The sequence below is a fragment of the Musca autumnalis genome, unplaced genomic scaffold, assembly GCF_047663935.1.
Source record: "Musca autumnalis isolate F117 unplaced genomic scaffold, ASM4766393v1 scaffold_2, whole genome shotgun sequence".
Classification (NCBI taxonomy): Eukaryota; Metazoa; Arthropoda; class Insecta; order Diptera; family Muscidae; genus Musca; species Musca autumnalis.
This window is the reverse complement of record NW_027411755.1, coordinates 68,824,306-68,845,319: the sequence shown is the minus strand read 5'-3', so window position 1 is coordinate 68,845,319 and position 21,014 is coordinate 68,824,306. Positions and strand designations below refer to the sequence as shown.

At 33.9% G+C, this 21,014-nt stretch overlaps 1 protein-coding gene across 14 annotated transcripts in view; it reads right to left on the bottom strand.

Annotated features, from left to right (window-relative positions):
• The window catches only part of LOC141394046 (uncharacterized), a 247,630-nt gene that overhangs the window by 188,012 nt on the left and 38,604 nt on the right, over window positions 1–21,014 (bottom strand). The gene's annotated exons all lie outside the window — the stretch shown is intronic.

Sequence of the window (21,014 nt, the reverse complement as noted above, 5' to 3'; positions counted from 1 at the left end):
TTTTCCCTTAAGTTGCAACGGCGGAAAGACAAAACTCACGGGGAAATTTAATTCACGATAAACCCCTATATTTCTTGCTCTCTTTTCGAGTAAAACCATTTTCGGCAAACTATTGTACATAAGCTTGATAAATAGTTTGTCAGTGGCAGATAAAATCTACTCCAGAATTATTGTTTTATCAATCTAAGAAGCATCTGTGTAAACTGGAGGACTTATAGAAAGATGAAAATAACAGTTTGTAACCTCATTCAAACATTCTACTGGCATTTTAAATGGCTTGGGGACTATAATAACCTCTCTTTAACATTTCATGGGTATTTGAATCATGTGAACCTTGTATTAATGGAATATGTGAGAAAAGTTTCTTCTGAGAATACTGCCAAAGCAAAAAAAAAACAACAAAAGATAAAAAACATACCGAAGCAAACTGACTATTGCAATCGGTATGCTAATAAACCGTAAGGGATACGATCTAAGCTCAAGTTGTGAGGAAATTCAAAAGAGATTATTCTCACGTAACTAAGAGGTAACTGTGTGTAAGTGAAATTTCCACGTCAAGAGAGGGAGCAACCCCCACGAAACCCCCAAGGAGGCGACGAAGGGAGAAGACTCCAACTCAAATAAGGACACCCCTTTAATCAATGCGGCAACGACACAGTCCTCAAAGAAGGCTGAGAAGAAGCCAAAAAGGAAAAAAGAAAGAGTCCGAGTCCTGTGGGAAGGTTTCGACCGACTCTGCTGCTGTCCCAACTTTTAAACCCCAACAAAGGGTGATGGAGGTGAGTCAGCTGATGAAAACAGAAACCATCCGACTCTGGTGCGAAAGCGAGCGGGCGGAATAGTGAAGGGTCTGAGTGACGAGGAAGGCTAGTAAGAAGATCGCCGTTGAAAGGGTCAAAACCTCTTCATCAGTTGCATCTTCTTCGAAGCGTTGTACGTCTGCTTGTCTATGAAGACGAGTACGGACAACGCGAAGCCTAGTGCTCTGCAGACTCCCTGCTCGTCTAATCCGAAGCGATTAAGAACAACGCCAAGCCCAGTGCTTTGGAGACTCCCTGTTCGTCTATGAAAGCGAGTGAGGACAACGCGAAGCCTAGTGTTCTACAGACTCCCTGCTCGTCGAATAAGAAGCGGTATGACAACTTTGCTCGACGGATTGTCCCGGATGAGATCCGGCTGGCGATCATAGACAGTTTTGATCCCGATTGGCGTATCAGCGACTGTCATTGGTTGCTAGTAGAGAGTCGTCTTCGGAACATGCTCATCTCGAACGTGGTTTACCAGAGCAATGTACGGCTTGGCCAGGCTGCTCTTTGCAGGGTCTGCTCTTTACAGGGAAAACAAGGATTCGACGTATTTCCTGGTTCAAACAGTTAAAGGCATTGGCTCTCTTTGGGAAGGTAGCAATCTAGCAGTTGTGTCTCTGGAATAGATACCATTTAGAATGGTGACTTTAGTGTGGGACCCTTCTCCTTCAATGGAGCCAGAACGAACAATGAATTTGGTTGAAAAACAGAACGTCGGTCTTCAGATGGGGAAGTGTAGGATACTCAACTCATTCAAGAAGAACGACGGACTGGTCATCAAATTTGCCACTGACAAGTCTGGAGAGGACTTTTAAGAAGTCGAGGGGAGGGGGGTGTATGCTTAAATTTGCGTTAGGAAGATTATGTTTCCGATTGTCACCAAAGTGCCAATAGGTAGGAAGCAGCAAAGCTTAGCTTTGTGAAGATAAATCTGCATCATTGCAAGGCTGCTGCCGTTGAACTACTGAAAACTCTCTCGACCCTAGATATCGACATCGCCCTAGTACAGGAACCTTATTTATATAAAAACCGGTAAGGAAAGGATCAAAGTCGGGCGGGGCCGACTATATGATACCCTACACCACTGTGAATAGGTAAAATATATATGGGAGCTAAATCCAAATGTGAACAGATTACGATACAATTGGCACATATATTTCTAGACCAAACACAGTTACACATTCCAAATTTCATCAAAATTAGACATACATAGCGTCTTTGGTGCATCAAATACCTTAAACCGGGCTATATCCAAATCCGAACCGAGTTCGATAAAATTTGGCACTCTTATTTCTAGACCAAATTCCGTCACACATTCCATATTTCATTGAGATCGGACATATATAACGTATTTCGTGCACCAAATACCAAAAATCGGCCAAAAATATATATGGGAGCTATATCCAAATCTGAACCGATTTCGATATTATTTGGCACATTTATCTATAGACCTAATTCCATCACACATTCCAAATTTCATCAAAATTGGACAGATACAGCGTGTTTGGTGCATCAAATACCTCAAATCGGCCAAAAATATATATGGGAGCTATATCCAAATCTGAACCGATTTCCACCAAAAGCAATAGCGTTCTTCATTAGGCTAAAAAAATGACCTTCCCCAATTTTCAGCCAAATCGAACAGTAAATGCGACCTGTACGTTGCGAACGGACGGACGTACGGACATGCATAAGTCGACTCAGAAAGTGATTCTATGCACATCCCTAGAAGGAACTATGGGTCCATCTCTTTTCCTTAGGCATGTTACATACAAATGCACTAACACATAATACCCTTACCACAGGGTGGTGTAGGGTATAATAAGGTGAGTAGACTAAGCGACAAGCCCTAAACTGTGTTCGCCTCCTGGAATGGGAACAAGGTGAGAACATGTATAGTAGCTAAAAAGAACCTTCAATTAATCCATCTATCTAATTATAGTAGTGGTGATATCACCACATTACAGATGGAAGAAAGTCGGAGCAGACCCTGTCTTCGATATACATGTCGTATGAGGACCCCGAATCTCCAGGCAAGGTCAGGCAGGAGCTAATGGGGAGCATAGGCTGGGTCACCTTTGGATGTTATGCTAATGCTCACCACTTCCACTGGGGAAGCAGTGCACCAATGCCAGAGGTGAGTCCATATACAAAATTTCAAAACAGACTAATCACCTATCCTGGGAAGAAATCCCAACCGGTTTGGTGGAGTAAACTTTTAGCAAATTTTCGTCAAGTAGCTAAAAAATTCTTTGGATTCCCGTGGATTTCCAAAATAATACTCTCCTTGCTTGCTATGAGGCTATGAGTCACAATCAAACCCGAACTATAAAAGATGAACAGTTGTTAGATAAATTAACTAGTCTCTCAAGACTCCAATGGCAAGTCACCTATTATCAGCTTTACAAATCACCGGGACCGGATAGTATACTACCGGCAATGCTTCAGAATGTGGCAGCACGATATCGTGGCGAAGACTTTTTAAGGCCTGCATTTCTCTCACATGGCGGTCTATGAAAAGAGGTAAAGGTGGCCTACATCCCCAAAGCGGGGAAGCCGAGTCACACCCTTTTTCCTTCCTATTAAAGGCGATGGATATGGAAATTAGAATTCATTAGAATTCGGCATGGGCAAATCGTTGGAAAACCCCCCTACATGAGATTATTGGACACGTTGAGAACAATGTGGAGCATTCAAACTTCACTTTGGCGGCTTTTCCGGTATATAGGGGGCCTTCAATCCCCTGCTGACCACAAGAAGACATAATTGCTTTTCAAAATTCACAATGAATTCCATTTGCCCCACGACAAAACGACAAGTAGAAACGTAAATGCATACACACATTTACATGTTGCTGGATGACGTTGTAGGTATTTAAAAATAATTTAACAAAAAAGAAAATATTAGCGTAACACAGAAATATAGAAAAAAATGCAATGAATGCTGCCATTGAAAATAAATAAAACGGCAGCAACGTTTTTTTTTTCTTACAAACACAAGTGCGGATAAAATGAAAACAAATGTGGAAAGAAAAACAAACTTCCGTATAAAGAAAATAGAAAAAAGAAGAAGACACTGTCTCTATCGGCAACATAAACATTAGAAAAAAAACGGAATTGCAAAATCAGGTGTTGTCGTCGTTTAGACGAAAACACAACAAATGGACATTTATAAATGTAAAGACAATTTGATGGCTCTTCTTTGGACATAAAAATCTAAAGTTTATTACGGAGATGGTTAACAAATTACATTACAGAGCGAGAGAGAGAGCCGTTAATAAAATTGTAAATAATTTTATGACTTCGTCAAGTGTAAATGCCACAGGTTTAGTAACTTACCACATGTAAACCCCCCAATAACACACACACACACACATGTTGTTTATGGCCAAGGAAACGGAACAAAATATGTTACCTATAAAGAAAAAAAAAAGAGAAATAACATTAGAGGCAAATTTCATTCAACAATATACAAAAACACAGCAATACAGTTAGTAGTTCATTCATTCATATTTCTTTAGTTTCTTTTCCTAGCAGAATGAATGTTTGCTTTAGCAGTTTTTTTAGTTTTTCTTCTTCTTCTTTTGTTTAGTTGGATAATTTGATACTTTTGTAAAGCTAATACTTAAAAATTATTGTATTATTCTGTTTGGCTTTACGTGACTGCAAATAGTCACGTAATGTGTAAAAAGAAACACACAGTAGTGAACTTCCGATAAAAAAAGCAGCAAAGCAAACAAACAATAAAGCAAAGTTTAAGAGAAACGGTTATTGAAACCAGCTTCCCACAAAACAAAACAAAAATTCAAGGAAAGGTTATTTTTAATAACAAATTATAAATTTCCGATGAAAAGTTTTTAGAATGAAATTAAAGATTATTTAAAAAAAATTATAATTTGATGTTTACAATATTCTCTAGAGAAAACTTGTTATCCGCAAACAGTTTTCTTATTATTATAGGTATTAAAAATATTGTTATCGACAGACTTTTCTATAGAAGAGTTTGTTATAGACACACTTTTCTAATTTCAAGGTTATCAGCTAACTTTTCTATATAAAACTTCGTTAACGAAACTCTTTTCTATAGAAAACTCTGTAATCGACGCACTTTCCTATAAAAAAGTTGGTTATCGACACACTTTTCTGTGGAAAAGTTTGTTATCGACACACTTTTCTATAGAAAATTTTGTTATCGATACATTTTTCTATGGAAATTTTTGTTATCGAAACACATTTCAATAGAAAATTATCTATGGAAAAATTTTTATCAACACGATTTTCTATGAAAACCCTTGTTATCGACACTGTTTTCTGAAGAAAATATTGTTATCGATAGACTTTTTATAGAAAATGTATAAATATAGAAAAGTTTGTTATCGACACACTTTTTATGGAAGTTTTTATGGAACTGTGTCGATAACAGTTTTGTGGAAGAGTTTGTTATCAACACCCTTTTCTAGAGAAATGTTTGTTATCGACACAGGTTTCTATGGAAAAGTTAACGATAAATTTTTCTATGGAAAAGTTTATCAACCCTTTTTCTATGGTAAAGTTTATTATCGTTACATTTTTCTATCGAACAGTTTCCATTGAAACGAGTTATCGATGGGTTTTTATCGATTCGCTTTTCTACACAAAAGTTTGTTATTGAAAAACATTTCTGTGGAAAAGTTTGTTATCGAAACACTTTTCTATGGAAAAGTTGGATATCTATATAATTATATATGAACAAGTTAGCAATCAACACGATTTTCTATGAAAAATCTTGTTATCGACACAGTTTTCTGAAGAAAACGTTGCTATCGATAGACTTTTCTATAGAAAAGTTTGTTACCGACACACTGTTCTATAGAAAAGTTTGTTACCGACACACTGTTCTATAGAAAAGTTTGTTATCGACACACTTTTCTATGGAAAAGTTTGTTATCGACACATTTTTTGTGGAAGAGTTTGCTATAGACACACTTTTTTAAAGAAAAGTTTGTTATCGACACACTTTTTATAGAAATGTTTGCTATTTACACACTTTTCTATAAAAAAGTTTGTTATCGACACACTTTTCTTGGAAAAGTTTGATATCGACACACCCGAAAAGTTTGTTATCGACACATTTTTCCACAGAACAGTTTGTTATCAACGCACTTTTCTTTAGAACAGTTTGTTATCAACGCACTTTTCTTTAGAAAAGTTTGATATCGATATAGTTTTCTATAGAAAAGATTTTTATCGATAGAAAAAATGTTATCGACTATAGAAAAGTTTGTTATCGACACACTTTTCAATAGAAAAGTTTGTCATCGACAGACTTTTCTATAGAAAAGTTTGTTATCGACACACTCTCCTATAGAAAAGTTTGTTATCGACACAATTTCCTATAGAAAAGTTTGTTATCGACACACTTTCCTATAGAAAAGTTTGTTATCGACACACTTTCCTATGGAAAAGTTTGTTATCGACACACTTTCCTATGGAAAAGTTTGTTATCGACGCACTTTACTAAAGAAAAGTTTGTTATCGAGACACTTTTCTATAGAAAAGTTATCGACACACATTACTGTGTTATCGGCACACTTTTCTAGAGAATAGTTTGTTATCGAAACTTTTTCTTTAAAAAGGGTTGTTATCTACACACTTTTCTATGGAAAATTTTGTCATCGACCCACTTTTCTATGGAAAAGTTTGTTGTCGACACACTTTCCTATAGAAAAGTTTGTTATCGAAACACTTTCCTATAGAAAATTTTGTTATCTACACACTTTTCTATAGAAATGTTTGTTGTCGATACATTTTTCTATAGAAAAGGTTGTTATCGATGCACTTTTCTAACTCGACTAACTTTTCTAACTCGACTAACTTTTCTGTAGCAAAAAATGTTATCGACACACTTTTCAATGAAAAAGTGTGATATCCACACACTTTTCTATGGAAAATTTGATATCGATACTCTTTTCTATAGAAAAGTTTGTTATCGATACAATTTTCTTTAGGAAAGTTAGTTATCGCCACACTTTTCAATGGAAAAGTTTGTTTTCGTGACACTTTTCTATAAAAAATGTTTGTTATCGACACACTTTTCTATGGAATAGTTTGTTATCGACACACTTTCCTATGGAAAAGTTTGTTATCGGCGCACTTTACTAAAGAAAAGTTTGTTATCGTCACACTTTTCAATGGAAAAGTTTGTTATCGAGACACTTTTCTATAGAAAAGTTATCGACACACATTACTGTGTTATCGGCATACTTTTCTAGAGAATAGTTTGTTATCGAAACTTTTTCTTTAAAAAGGGTTGTTATCTACACACTTTTCTATGGAAAATTTTGTCATCGACCCACTTTTCTATGGAAAAGTTTGTTGTCGACACACTTTCCTATAGAAAAGTTTGTTATCGAAACACTTTCCTATAGAAAATTTTGTTATCTACACACTTTTCTATAGAAATGTTTGTTGTCGATACATTTTTCTATAGAAAAGGTTGTTATCGATGCACTTTTCTATAGAAAAGTTTGTTATCGACTAACTTTTCTGTAGCAAAAAATGTTATCGACACACTTTTCAATGAAAAAGTGTGATATCCACACACTTTTCTATGGAAAATTTGATATCGATACTCCTTTCTATAGAAAAGTTTGTTATCGATACAATTTTCTTTAGGAAAGTTAGTTATCGCCACACTTTTCAATGGAAAAGTTTGTTTTCGTGACACTTTTCTATAAAAAATGTTTGTTATCGACACACTTTTCTATGGAATAGTTTGTTATCGACACACTTTCCTATGGAAAAGTTTGTTATCGGCGCACTTTACTAAAGAAAAGTTTGTTATCGTCACACTTTTCAATGGAAAAGTTTGTTATCGAGACACTTTTCTATAGAAAAGTTATCGACACACATTACTGTGTTATCGGCATACTTTTCTAGAGAATAGTTTGTTATCGAAACTTTTTCTTTAAAAAGGGTTGTTATCTACACACTTTTCTATGGAAAATTTTGTCATCGACCCACTTTTCTATGGAAAACTTTGTTATTGACACACTTTTCTATGGAAAAGTCTGTTATCGACACACTTTGCTACAGAAAAGATTATTATCGACATATTTTTCTGTAAAAACGCTTGTTATGGACAATATTTTCTATGGAAAAGTTTGTTATCGACTCACTCTTCTAGGCAGAGTCTTATCGACAAAGTTTTCAATAGAAAAGTTTATTTGTTGTCGACACATCTTTCTATAGAAAAGTTTGTTATCGACATTATTTTGTATAGAAAAGCTTGTTATCGACATTATTTTCTATAGAAAAATTTGTTATCAACACTATTTTCTATAGTAAAGTTTGATATCAATACTTTTTTTCTATAAAAAGGCTCTTATAGACGTTATTGTTTAAAGAAGTTTGTTATCGATACTCTTTTCTATGGAAAAATTTATTATCGATATACTTTTCGATGGAAAATTATTATTTTCTATAGAAAAGTTTGCTATTGACACACTTTTCCATGGAAAAGTTTATTATCAACACACTTTTTAATGGGAAAGTTTGTTATCGACGAACTTTTTTGTAGAAAAGTTTTTTTTATCGACAATCTTTACTATAGAAAAGTCTATTATCGACAGAGTTTCCTGTATAAAGCTTGTTATCGACACACTTTCCTATGGAAAAGTTTGTTATCGACGACTTTTCCATAGACAAGTTTGTTATCGAGGTACTTTTCTATATAATAGTTTGTTATCAACACATTTTTGTACAGAAAAGTTTGTTATCGACACATTTTTGTTATCAATACATTTTTCTGTAGAAAATTTTGTTTTCGACACATTGTCCTATGGAATAGTTTGTTATCGACACACATTTCTAAAGAATAGATTGTAAAGAAGAGATTTCTGTAGAAAATCTTACGGATAACTATGTTTTCTTTAGAATATTTTGTTATCATTTGCTGTCATCTGTTCATTACTTTTTCAAGATACTTCCCACTTCATTTATAAAAATCTTATATTACCACATCTTCAGCTCTTTGAAAATGCCGTCAATTCTGATAAATTTATGATCAAAACATGATTTCCTATCATCATTTCTCTCCCTCTCTCTCTCTCTAGCCCATGATATTGCTTAATATTCTATACGAATCCCTTTCACATTGCCAAGGATTTGTTTACGCATAATATTCATTGACTTATTGCGGCGTTACCCATAAACTATTTATAAAATATGAACATTGGGGAAGGACAGGATAGAGAATAACAACAAAAATCAACATCAACAACAATTCTTGGAAGTGGTCGGTCGGTCGTCGTTGTTGTTGAAGTCATAACGCAAAAACAGCTATCTAATAAACGGGCAATAACAACAGCAAAGCGTCAGTAGTGACAGCAACTTGTTGCTGTCATAGCGAGTTTACATGTGTCTTTGGATAGAAAATTTCCTATCAACAATGTTCTGCTGCAGCTCTGCCTCACATATGTACATTCCAAGCAATGCAACAACCCCCCGATGGGTGCTGTTGTGCGTGCGTGAGTGGAGCAGACAAAATACAAGGCAAGCGTACAAGGTCTGCTGGCAATATAAAGCGATTGGGGGATTGGTTGTATGGTGGAATTCCCTGCCAAGGGGAGAAGGTTGCTTTGGTTGGTTAGTCGAAGTCGGTTTGAAATCAAATCAAATATTCTAGTTGCGTCACAGTTAAGCCGTGTAACTATATCACCGCAATGTCATCATCATCATCACAGCCATGATTATCCGTGCCGTTGACTTAAACGTCATTATGGTCGTGATTTGATTTAAAACATCAGAGGCGAAGCAGCAGTGACAGCCAGCAGCAGTAGTAGTAGCAGTAGTATGTAACATTATTCAAATGCTATTGCTGCCATTGCCACCGTGAGTTAAGCATAGTACACACTGACCAACAAAACTGACAGTCATCGATGTCTATTTCGTTAATATCAAAGTCTATCTGAATAATTACTTTCATAATCTCTAAAATATACCTTATATATTGTATTTCATACGTTTTTAGCTAAACATACGTTTTCATTTACTTGAAAATTGTTCTAAAAGTACGTTGACTGTCAGTTTTGAATGATGGTGTGTACCCCGCTTTACTACTGGTGGTCGTGGTTGGACGTTTTGTTTTCATTTTGGTTTACAATTTCATTATTACATCAACATCACAAAACATGAGTGAGCGATTTTCAGCTCTCTAGCCTAGCCTGGTTTGATAAATGTTTGGGTGTTAAAATACATCAGTTTTTATTGTTAACGTTTTTGTGGCTTACATTGTTTTGACTTGATTTTGCCATTTTAGCTTTTGTTTGTTTATTCGGTCAATGTTTTAGGTTACAAAAATACAAATTTGGCACAGACGACGACGCCGCCAAAACAAACGCCATCCCCACTCATCACAGATTTAATTGACGAAACCCGACCAAAAAACATGTGGGTCACATAAAAATGCAATACACGTTGTTGCTCAAATACAATTCAAACAATCGTGAATATCCTAAAAAAATTTCAAAAATTTGTGTCAAAAGATAAATGGACAAAATTTGAATGCAATTTGGATAGAACAAATTGTTAGCTAAACAAATTATCAGGTATAAAAACGGGAGATTTTCCATAGAAAACCTTGTTTTCCGTAAGACAAGTTTGTTATCCGCAAGATAACTTTATTATCCACCAGACTTTCAAAAAAAACTTAGTTTCTGCTTGATTTTCTACAGAAACCCTGCATGACGTTCATAAGAAGACCTCGTTATCCGCATGATTTTCTTTAAAAACTCTTGTTATCCGGTAGATGATCTATGGAAAGCCTTGTTATGGCAACATATAAAATATTTTTATTCACAAAATTTTCTATAAAAAAATTTTATTCGCAAGATTTTCTATAGTAACATTTAAAATGTTTGTCGATAATAAACTTTTTCATAGAAATCTTGGTCGATAACAAATTTTGTATAGAAAAGAATGTCGATAACAAACTTTCCCATAGAAAATTTTGTCGATAACATTTCTAAAGAAAAGTGTGTCGATAAAAAATTTTCCATAGAAAAGCGTGTCTATAACAATATTTTCTATAGAAAAGTGAGTCGATAACAAACTTTTCTATAGAAGAAATATCGATAACAAACTTTTCTATAGAAGTGTTTCTATACAGTGTATCTATAACAACCTTTTCTATAGAAAAGTAGTCGATAACAAACTTTTCTATGAAAGTGTGTCGATAAACTTTTCCATAGAAAACAATGTCGATAACAAACTTTTCTATAAAAAATATCGGTAACAAACATTTCTATAGAAAAGAGTGTCGACAACAAACATTTCTGCAGAAAAGTGCGTCGATAACACACTTTTCTATAGAAAGGTCTATCGATAACACCCTTTTCCATACAAAACTGTGTCGACAACTAACTTTTCTATAGAAAACTGTGTCGATAACAAACTTTAATATGGAAAACTGTGCCGATAACAAACTTTTCTATAGAAAACATGATCAATAACAAAGGTTTCCATAGAAAACTGTGTCGATAACAAACTTTTCCATACAATAGTGTGTCAATTACAAACTTTTCTATAGAAAAGTGCGGCGACAACAAACTACTCCTTAGCAATTTGTATCAATAACAAACTTTTCCATAGAAAGTATATCGGTAACAAATTTTTTTAAGGAAAATTCTGTCGAGAACAAACTTTCCCATAGAAAGTAAGTCGATAACGAACTTTTGTTATTGGAAATTGTGTCGATAATAAATTCTTCAACAGACAAGTCTGTCGATAACAAATTTCTATACAAAATTCTGTTAATAACAAATTTTTCCATAGAAAATTCTATCGATAACAAACTTTTTTATAGAAAAGTCTGTCGATAATAAACTTTACTCTAGAAAACAGTGTCGATAACAAACTTTTCCATGAAAAAGTGTGTCGATAACAATTTGTTCTATAGAAAAGTTTGTCGATAACATAGTTTTCCATAGAAAAGTGTGGATAAAAAACTATTCTATTGAAAAAAAGTGTCGATAGCAAACATATCGCTAGAAAAGTGTGTCGATAACAAACTTTTCCATAGAAAACCGATCCGAAGAAAATCTTGATATCCGCAAGATTTTCTATAGAATCTAGTTATCCGGAAGATTTTTCTTTAAAAGAGTGCGTCGATAACAAAGATTTCCCTAGAAAAATGCATCGATGACAAATTTTTTCATAGAAAAGTGTATCGATAACAAACTTATCTATAGAAAAGTGTGTCGATAACAAACTTTTCCATAGAAAAGTGTGTCGATAACAAACTTTTCCATATAAAAGTGTGTCGAAACGTGTGTCGATAACAAACTTTAGCATAGAAAAATGTAACGATAACAAACCTTTCCATAGAAAAGTCTGCCGATAACAAACCTTTCCATAGGAATATGCAACTATAACAAACTTTTCAATAGAAAAGTGTACCGATAACAATATTTTCTATTGAAAAATGCGTCAATAACATACTTTACTGTGGAAAATTATATTTCACACTAAATTGGGTCGATAACAAATTTCCGATACTAAAAAGTATCGATAACAAACCTTTTCATAGAAAAGTGTGTCTATAACAAACCTTTTCATAGAAATGTTGTCGATAACAATATTTTCTACAGAAAAGTGAGCCGATAACAAACTTTTGTATAGAAAAGTGTGTCGATAATAAACTTTTCCATAGAGAAGTGTGCCGATAACAAACCTTCCCAAAAAAAATGTGTCTATAACAAACCTTTTCATAGAAATATTGTCGATACGAATATGTTCTATAGAAAAGTGTGTCGATTACAATATTTTCTATAGAAAAGTGTGCACATAACAAACTTTTCCATAGAAAAGTGCGCTGATAACAAACTTTTCTATAGAAAAGTGTGCCGATAACAAACTTTTGTATAGAAAAGTGTGTCGATAACAATCTTTTCTATTCAAAACTGAGTCGATAACATACTTTCCTGTCGAAAATTATGTCGATAACAAAATATTTCACAAAAAATGGGTCGATAACAAATTTCCCATACAAAAAGTATCGATAACAAACCTTACCATAGAAAAGTGTGTCTATAACAAACCTTTTCATAGAAAAGTGTGTCGATAACAAACATTTCTATAGAAAAGTGTGTCGATAACAAACATTTCTATAGAAAAGTGTGTCGATAACAATTTTTTCTATAGAAAAGTGTGCCGATAACAATATTTTCTATAGAAAAGTGTACCAATAACAAATTTTTCTATAGAAAAGTGCTCCGATAACAAACTTTTCATAGAAAAGTGCTCCGATAACAATATTTTCTATAGATAGGGTGCCGATCACAATATTTTCTATACAAAAGTGTGCCGATCACAAACTTTTCTATAGAAAAGTATGTCGATAACAAACTTTTCCATAGAGGAAAACCTTGATATCCGCAAGATTTTCTATAAAACCTAGTTATCCGCAAGATTTTCTTAAGAAGAGTGCTTCCATAACAAAGTTTTCCATAGAAAAATGCATCGATGACAAATATTTTCATAGAAACGTGTATCGATAACAAACTTATCTATAGAAAAGTGTTTCGATAACTAACTTTTCCATAGAAAAATGTAACGATAACAAACCTTTCCATAGAAAAGTGTGTCGATAACAAACATTTCCATAGGAATATGTAACAATAAGAAACTTTTGAATAGAAAAGTCTATTGATAACAATCTTTTCTATTGAAAATTGCGTCGATAACATACTTTCCTATGGACAATTCTGTCGATAACAAAATATTTCACACAAAATGGGTCGATAACAAATTTCCCATGCTAAAAAGTATCGATAACAAACCTTTCCAAAGAAAAGTGTGTCTATAACAAACCTTTTCATAGAAATGTTGTCGATAACAATATTTTCTACAGAAAAATGTGCCAATAACAAACTTTTGTATAGAAAAGTGTGTCTATAACAAACTTTTCTATAGAAAAGTGTGCCGATAACAAACTTTCCTATAGAAAAGTGCGCCGATAACAAACTTTTCTATAGAAAATGTGCCGATGACAAAATTGTCTATAGAAAAGTGTGCCGATAACAAACTTTTCTATTGAAAAGTGTGCCGATAACAAACTTTTCTATAGAAAAGTGTGTCGATAACAAACTTTTGTATAGAAAAGTGTGTCGATAACAAGTTTATCTATAAAAACAAGCTAATATCCGCAATTTTGTTTTTTCATTAGGAAATATTTCTTATTTTAAAGAAAATCTTTAAATACCTATTAGTTATGTCTCAAAGTATGACCACATTTATCAACATCTTTGTCTTGAAGATTATTTTTGTCTTGTTGTTCAAGGTCGTTGGAACCAACACCATCACCTCATTGCTAGTGGCTGCCTGGCTGGTTGACTGTTTGGCATTATTACAGAGAAGACAAAATAATCCACCATGAGAAGGCAAAGAAGCGTTTTTAATTGGTCTTAATGTATGTCTAAAAAGTATCTAAAGCCAGTTTCATGTCTTTTTTACCTTCCTTTTTGGTTGCTAAACAATTCACAAAACCTGTTGCCATAAAGTTATAGTGCGTGGCAAATCACTTGAAGAGAAAGAGAAGACCTCGAACCAACAATGTTGCACATTCAAACAAACATGTAATATCTTTTCCGCTTATTTAGCTCATATGATGCACTGCATTTGCTCCAGTTGTTGCTTCTTTAGCTGCTTCTTCTTTTGCTAGCTATAAATTGTTTTTAGTTTTGCCTTCAAATAAGAAGACAAGCTGCAACACTATTACGCAGTGTTGCTAAGTACCATGAGACGACTCTTTTAATTTCAAATCACGATGGTAGGAAGGTACAAAAGTCCGTCCGTGGTGTAATTTAATCACATTATGCGGTCCTCCTGATAACACAAAACCAAAAGCCCAGAAAACAAACTACAAGACATGGCGCGTTGCGTGTTGTGGAGAGCAAAAATATTGGAGCTTTGGAAAAACATGTAATTTTATCTACTCAAAATGCATTTGCAGAGCTCGGGTAATCAGAGCAATCAAATGCTTCTTGTTGTTGGTTGGCCCCTTCTCGTTTGGGGTGGCTGCATTTCCACTTACTCCCCCGCCTCCCATAACAAACCCTATTCATAGGGGGCCATGTTACTGATGGTGGTCTGGCAATTTGATTGCCAACACGCCACAAAGGAGTCGCTGGGCCGACACACGTACAACAATGGCATCATTGATAAGCCAACCGTAAGTGATGGCCTTGTAAACAACAAAATATGCAGCGTAGCTAGCCAGCCAACCACTCAGTCAATCCTTTTCCAGAACAAATTCAAGTACCAGTCAGTAGTGCTGTTTTGTAGGCTAGGGTATCACACAAACTTTGTGGTGAGTTTGCTGCTGCTTCAGTGACGACTGCATTACTACTACGCTACATGCTTTGCGGTTTTTAATGATGAACTAAAAACTTGGGGTCTATGTCATTTTGAATTCATATTTATTACTTTGTTCCTTTCGTTGTGGGAAAGGGGGAGGGAGACAGCAAACGTGTTGCCTACAACACAAGCGGTCTTTTGTCGGTTAAGGTTATTAATATAAGTTTTTTTGTCGATCATCTTCTTCATAAAAACCTCAACATAATTTTTTTCTGTTGGTTTAATTTTATGGTTGAGTGTATTTTAAGATCAGAGCAACAATGACAACAAAGTAAGACAAAATGGATACTTAGAATGAGGTTTAATTTATTTTTATGACAAATTCTTTGGAAAATAACAATGATTGCTATTCGATAACAACAATTTCTTAAAAAAAAACAGTGTCGATAACAATCTTTTCTATAGAAAAGTGTACTATTATCAACATTTCCTGTAAAAAAGTGAGCCGATAACAAAGTGCTCTATCAACAACAAACTTTGCCATAGAAAAATGTGTCGATAACAAATTCTTAAATAAAGAATAGTGTCGATAACAAACTATTCTATAGAAAACTACGTCGGTAACAAAATTGTTCATAGCAAAATGTCCCGATAACACACTTTTCCATCGAAAAGTTGATCGATAACACACTTCTCCATAGAAATGTTTATCGATAACAAACTTTTTCATAACAAAGTGAAACGATAACATAATTTTATATAGAAATGTAATGAAAACTTTTCTAGAAAAGTGTGTCAACAACAAACTTTTCTATAAAAAAGTACGTCGATAACAAACTTTTCTATAGAAAAGTGAGTCGATAACAAACGTTTCTACATAAAGGAGTGTTGTTAGCAAACTTTTCTATAGAAAACTGTGTCGATAGAAACATTCCTATAGAAAACAGGGTCGATAACAAACATTTCAATAGAAATTTGTGTCGATAATAATTTTTTCCTGGAAAAATGAGTCGATAACAAACTTCTCCTTGGACAAGTGTGTCCATAACAAACTTTTCTATAGAACAGTGAGTCAATAACAAACTTTTCTGTAGAAAAGTGGGTCGACAACAAACTTACCTAGAGAAAGGTGTGCTGATAACAAAATTTTCTAGAGAAAAATCTGTCGATAACAAACTTTTAAACATAAAAGTGTATCGAAAACAAACATTTATACATAAAAGTGTATCGATAACAAACTATTCTACAGACAAATGTGCCGATAACAAACACTTATATTGAAAAGTGTTTCGATAGCGAATTTTTTATTAATGAAAGTTGGCCGATAACAAACTTTTCTACAGAAATTTATGTCGATAACCAACTTTTATATAGAAAAGTGTGTCGATAACAAAATTTTCTATAGAAAAGTGTGCCGATAACATACTTTTCTATACAAAAATGTGTCGATAACTAACTCTTCTATAGTACAGATTGTCCACAACAACATTTTCTATTGTAAAGTGTGTCGATAACAAACTCTTCTATAGAAAAATCTGTCGATGACAAAATTTTCTATAGCAAAATGTGTCGACGACAATCTTTTCCATAGAAAAGTGTGTCGGTAACAAACTTTTTTTTACAGAAAAATGGGTCGATAACGGGATTTTCTATAGAAAAGTGTGTCGATAACAAACTTTTTTAGAGGAAAGTGTCTCGATAACAAACTTTTCTAGAGAAAAATATGTCGATAACAAACTTGACTGTTGTAAATTTGTTCCATAACAAACTCTATGGAAAAGTGTGTTGATAACAATGTTTTCTATTAAAATTTGTGTCAATAACAAACCTTTCTACAGGAAAGTGTGTCGATAACAAACCTTTCTATAGAAAAGTGTGTCGATAACAAACCTTTCTACAGAAAAGTGTATCGATAACAAACTTTGCTAGAGAAAGGTGTGCCGATAACAAATTTTTCTAAAGAAAAGTGTATCGATAACAGTTTTTTCAAAAGAAAAGTGTGTAGATAACAACATTTTTCATAGAAAAGTGGGTCGATAACAAACTTTTCCATAGAAAAGTGTTTCAATAACGAACATTTTCATAGAAAAGTGTGTCGATAATAGGGATAGGTGATGGAAAGCAATAATCGATTTTTCGACTTTTCGATTTTGGTTTAAAACTAAAAACGCGATTTTTGGGTCTGGCGATTATTTCAGTTGTCCTAAAACACGACTTTCGACTTTTTCATAAACGCAGCAAATCGATTATTCGTCGATTTTCGAGTTTTCTTTTGAAACTGTAAAAACGCCAAAACTGTAAAACTGTCAAGTCAACAATCAATGGACAAACTCGAACATAGATCACAAGATAATCGATAATGCTATTTTCCCTCCAGACAAAAGTCGACTGCGACTTTTGACTGCAAAAACTCTATTAATCGAAAGTCTACTTATCTATCACTAGTCGATAACAAACATTTCCTAATGAAAGTTGGCCGATAACAAACCTATCTAAAGAAATTTATGTCGATAACCAACTTTTCCATAAAAAATTGTGTCGATAATAAACTTTGCTAAACAAAAGTGTGTCGATAACTAACTTTTCTATAGTGTAGACCGTCCATAACAAAATGTTCTATAGTAAAGTGTGTCGATAACAAACTTTTTTAGAGGAAAGTGTGTCGATAACAATCTTCTCTAGGGAAAAATATGTCGATAACAAAACTGACTGTAGTAAATCTATGGAAAAGTGTGTCAATAACAAACCTTTTTATAGAAAAGTGTGTCGATAACAAACTTTTCTATAGAAAAGTGTGTCGATAACAAACTTTTCTATAGAAAAGTGTGTCGATAACAAACTTTTCTATAGAAAAGTGTGTCGATAACAAACTTTTCTATAGAAAAGTGTGTCGATAACAAACTTTTCTATAGAAAAGTGTGTCGATAACAAACTTTTCTATAGAAAAGTGTGTCGATAACAAACTTTTCTATAGAAAAGTGTGTCGATAACAAACTTTTCTATAGAAAAGTGTGTCGATAACAAACTTTTCTATAGAAAAGTGTGTCGATAACAAACTTTTCTATAGAAAAGTGTGTCGATAACAAACTTTTCTATAGAAAAGTGTGTCGATAACAAACTTTTCTATAGAGGAGTGTGTCGATAACAAACTTTTCTATAGAAAAGTGTGTCGATAACAAACTTTTCCATAGGAAAGTGTGTCGATAACAAATTTTTCCATAGAAAAGTGTGTCGATAACAAACTTTTCCATAGAAAAGTGTGTCGATAACAAACTTTTCTATAGAAAAGTGTGTAAGTGTGTTGATAACAAACTTTTCCCTAGGAAAGCGTGACAATACTTATAATTTTTTCTAGAAAAGTGTGTCGGTAACAAACTTTTATGTAGGAATGTGTATCGATAACAAGCTTTTTCATAGAAAAAATGACTCCACAGCAATTTTTTCTACAGAAAACTGATTCTATAACAAACGTTTCTATAGAAAACTGTAGATAACAAACTTTTGTATAGAAAACTGATTCGATAACAAACTTCTCTATAGAAAAGTTGTTCGATAACAAACTTTGTATAGAGAAAAGTGTGTCGATATCAAAGTTTACCATAGAAAAGGGCATCGATAACAAGCTTTATATACAAAAATTCGTCAATAAGAAACTTTTCTATAGAAAAGTCCGTCGATAGTAAACATTTGGTGTCGATAACAAACTATTCCATGGAAAGGGGCATCGATAACAAACATTTGGTGTCGATAACAAACTTTCCTACAGAAATTTATATCGGCAACAAACTTTTTTAATAGAAAAATTGTCGAGAACAAACTTTTCTATGGAAATGTGTGTCGATATTAAAGTGCTGCAAGTGCCGTCTTAAATGAACTGACATTTTTCAAGACTAAGACATTATTGATTCATTCAAGTCATTCGCACAAACTAAGCCGAATGATTCAAATCACAGTTATGAATTAGTTCAAATGAGTCATTGTGTGATGGCTTGTATAGGCTTGACCACATCGATCACAAGCTTGATTGACTGTAAGTGACAACGTGCCATTTTCAAGCTTGTGGTCACTTGTACGAATATTGTGATCATTGTGGTCGCTTGTGCGTTTATTTTGATCATTGTGGTCTCTTGTGCGTTTCATTTTGATCATTGTGGTCGCTTGTGCGGTATATTGTGGTCGCTTGAGCGAATGTTGTTATCATTTGTGTGTGTGTTCTACAATGTGTGTGTGTTTAAGTAGTGAAAATATGGAAAATTTTGAAAATATAAAAGAAAAAATAAGTAGTGGAGAATATACCACAGTTAAAAAAAAACTGGAAGAAGTGAAGTCTATAATATTTTTATGTATATTAAAAATGAAAACGGTGAAATTTTTTTAATAATCTACCATTTTTTTTCTCTAGGTTTCAGGGTTTTCAGGAAGGGTTTCTGCCGTTTATACAATAAAAAATAATTAAAAAACCTAACAGTGTTTTATTTATATAATAATCAAATATTCTGGAATGCCGGTAATTTGTATTAAAAATTACAGACATTTTTGTGAAGATGTCAATGGATGTATGAGCTTACCACTAAGAGCAGATACATAGAGTAAGCCACACATCACATTACACGTGGAAAGTAGGTAACATCATTTCATTCATTTACTGCAGTATTGGCGATGTTTATTTCGACCTCCATAATCATTTTGTTATGCCAAAATAGTTTTAACGTTTACTCGATTATCGAGTTTCTTTTAAATCATTGAGATTTTATGATGTAATGTTATGAGAGGACATTCCTAAGGTAATAAACCACCTGAAAGTAAAAATCCTAATTTTCAACAAGTAAGAAAAGCGTTAAGTTCGGTCGGGCCGAACTTTTTATACCCTCCACCACAAATTTCAGCCATTTCGGTGGATTAATGTGGCCACAACCTTCAAAATACCGAAATTCGGAAGGTACCCTTCTATGGGGGCTATATGATGGCGTGGACCTATACCTAAAAATTTCTGGTGGAAAGTTTTATACACCTAAAGAAGACTAAATACCAAATTTCAGCCATCTCGGTGTGATAATGAGGCTAAAACGTTCAAAATATCGAAAATCGGGAGATATTGTATTGTGGGGGCTATATCAACACGTGGACCTATATAAACATTTTATGGTAGAAATGTTTCTTAGCATCTGGAAATACAAAGTTACAACCGATTCTTTGGTCAAATGGGTCTAATACATTCAAAATATATTAAAATGACGCGTACTTTATATGGGGCCTTATATGGGGGCTATACCAAAACGTGGACCTATATAACCCAACTTTGGTAGGAATGTTTTCTGGCCTTTCAAGACACAAAATACAAAATTACAACCAATTCTGTGGTCAAATGGGTCTAATACATTCAAAATATATTAAAATGACGCGTACTTTATATGGGGCCTTATATGGGGGCTATACCAAAACGTGGACCTATATAACCCAACTTTGGTAGGAATATTTTTTGGCCTCTGGAGACACAAAGTACCAAATTACAACCAATTCGGTGGTAAAAATGGGCCAAATATCTTAAAAATTCCTTAAAACGACGACGCGTCACGCGTCATTTTGTATGGGGGCTATACGAAAGCGTGGACCTACATAGCCCGCTTTCAATACCAAAAGTCCTACGTAAATATAACATATTTTCCCAAAATTTCATCAACCTAAGTCAATCCGTTCGGACGCTAGAGTGATTTCCACAGACGGACAGACGGACAGACAGACAGACGGACAGACGGACGGACATGGCTATATCAATGTAGAATTGCACGCTGATCAAGAATATATATACTTTGTGGGGTCTACAATGATTATTTCGAGTAGTTACAAACGTAGTGACAAACTTAATATACCCCCA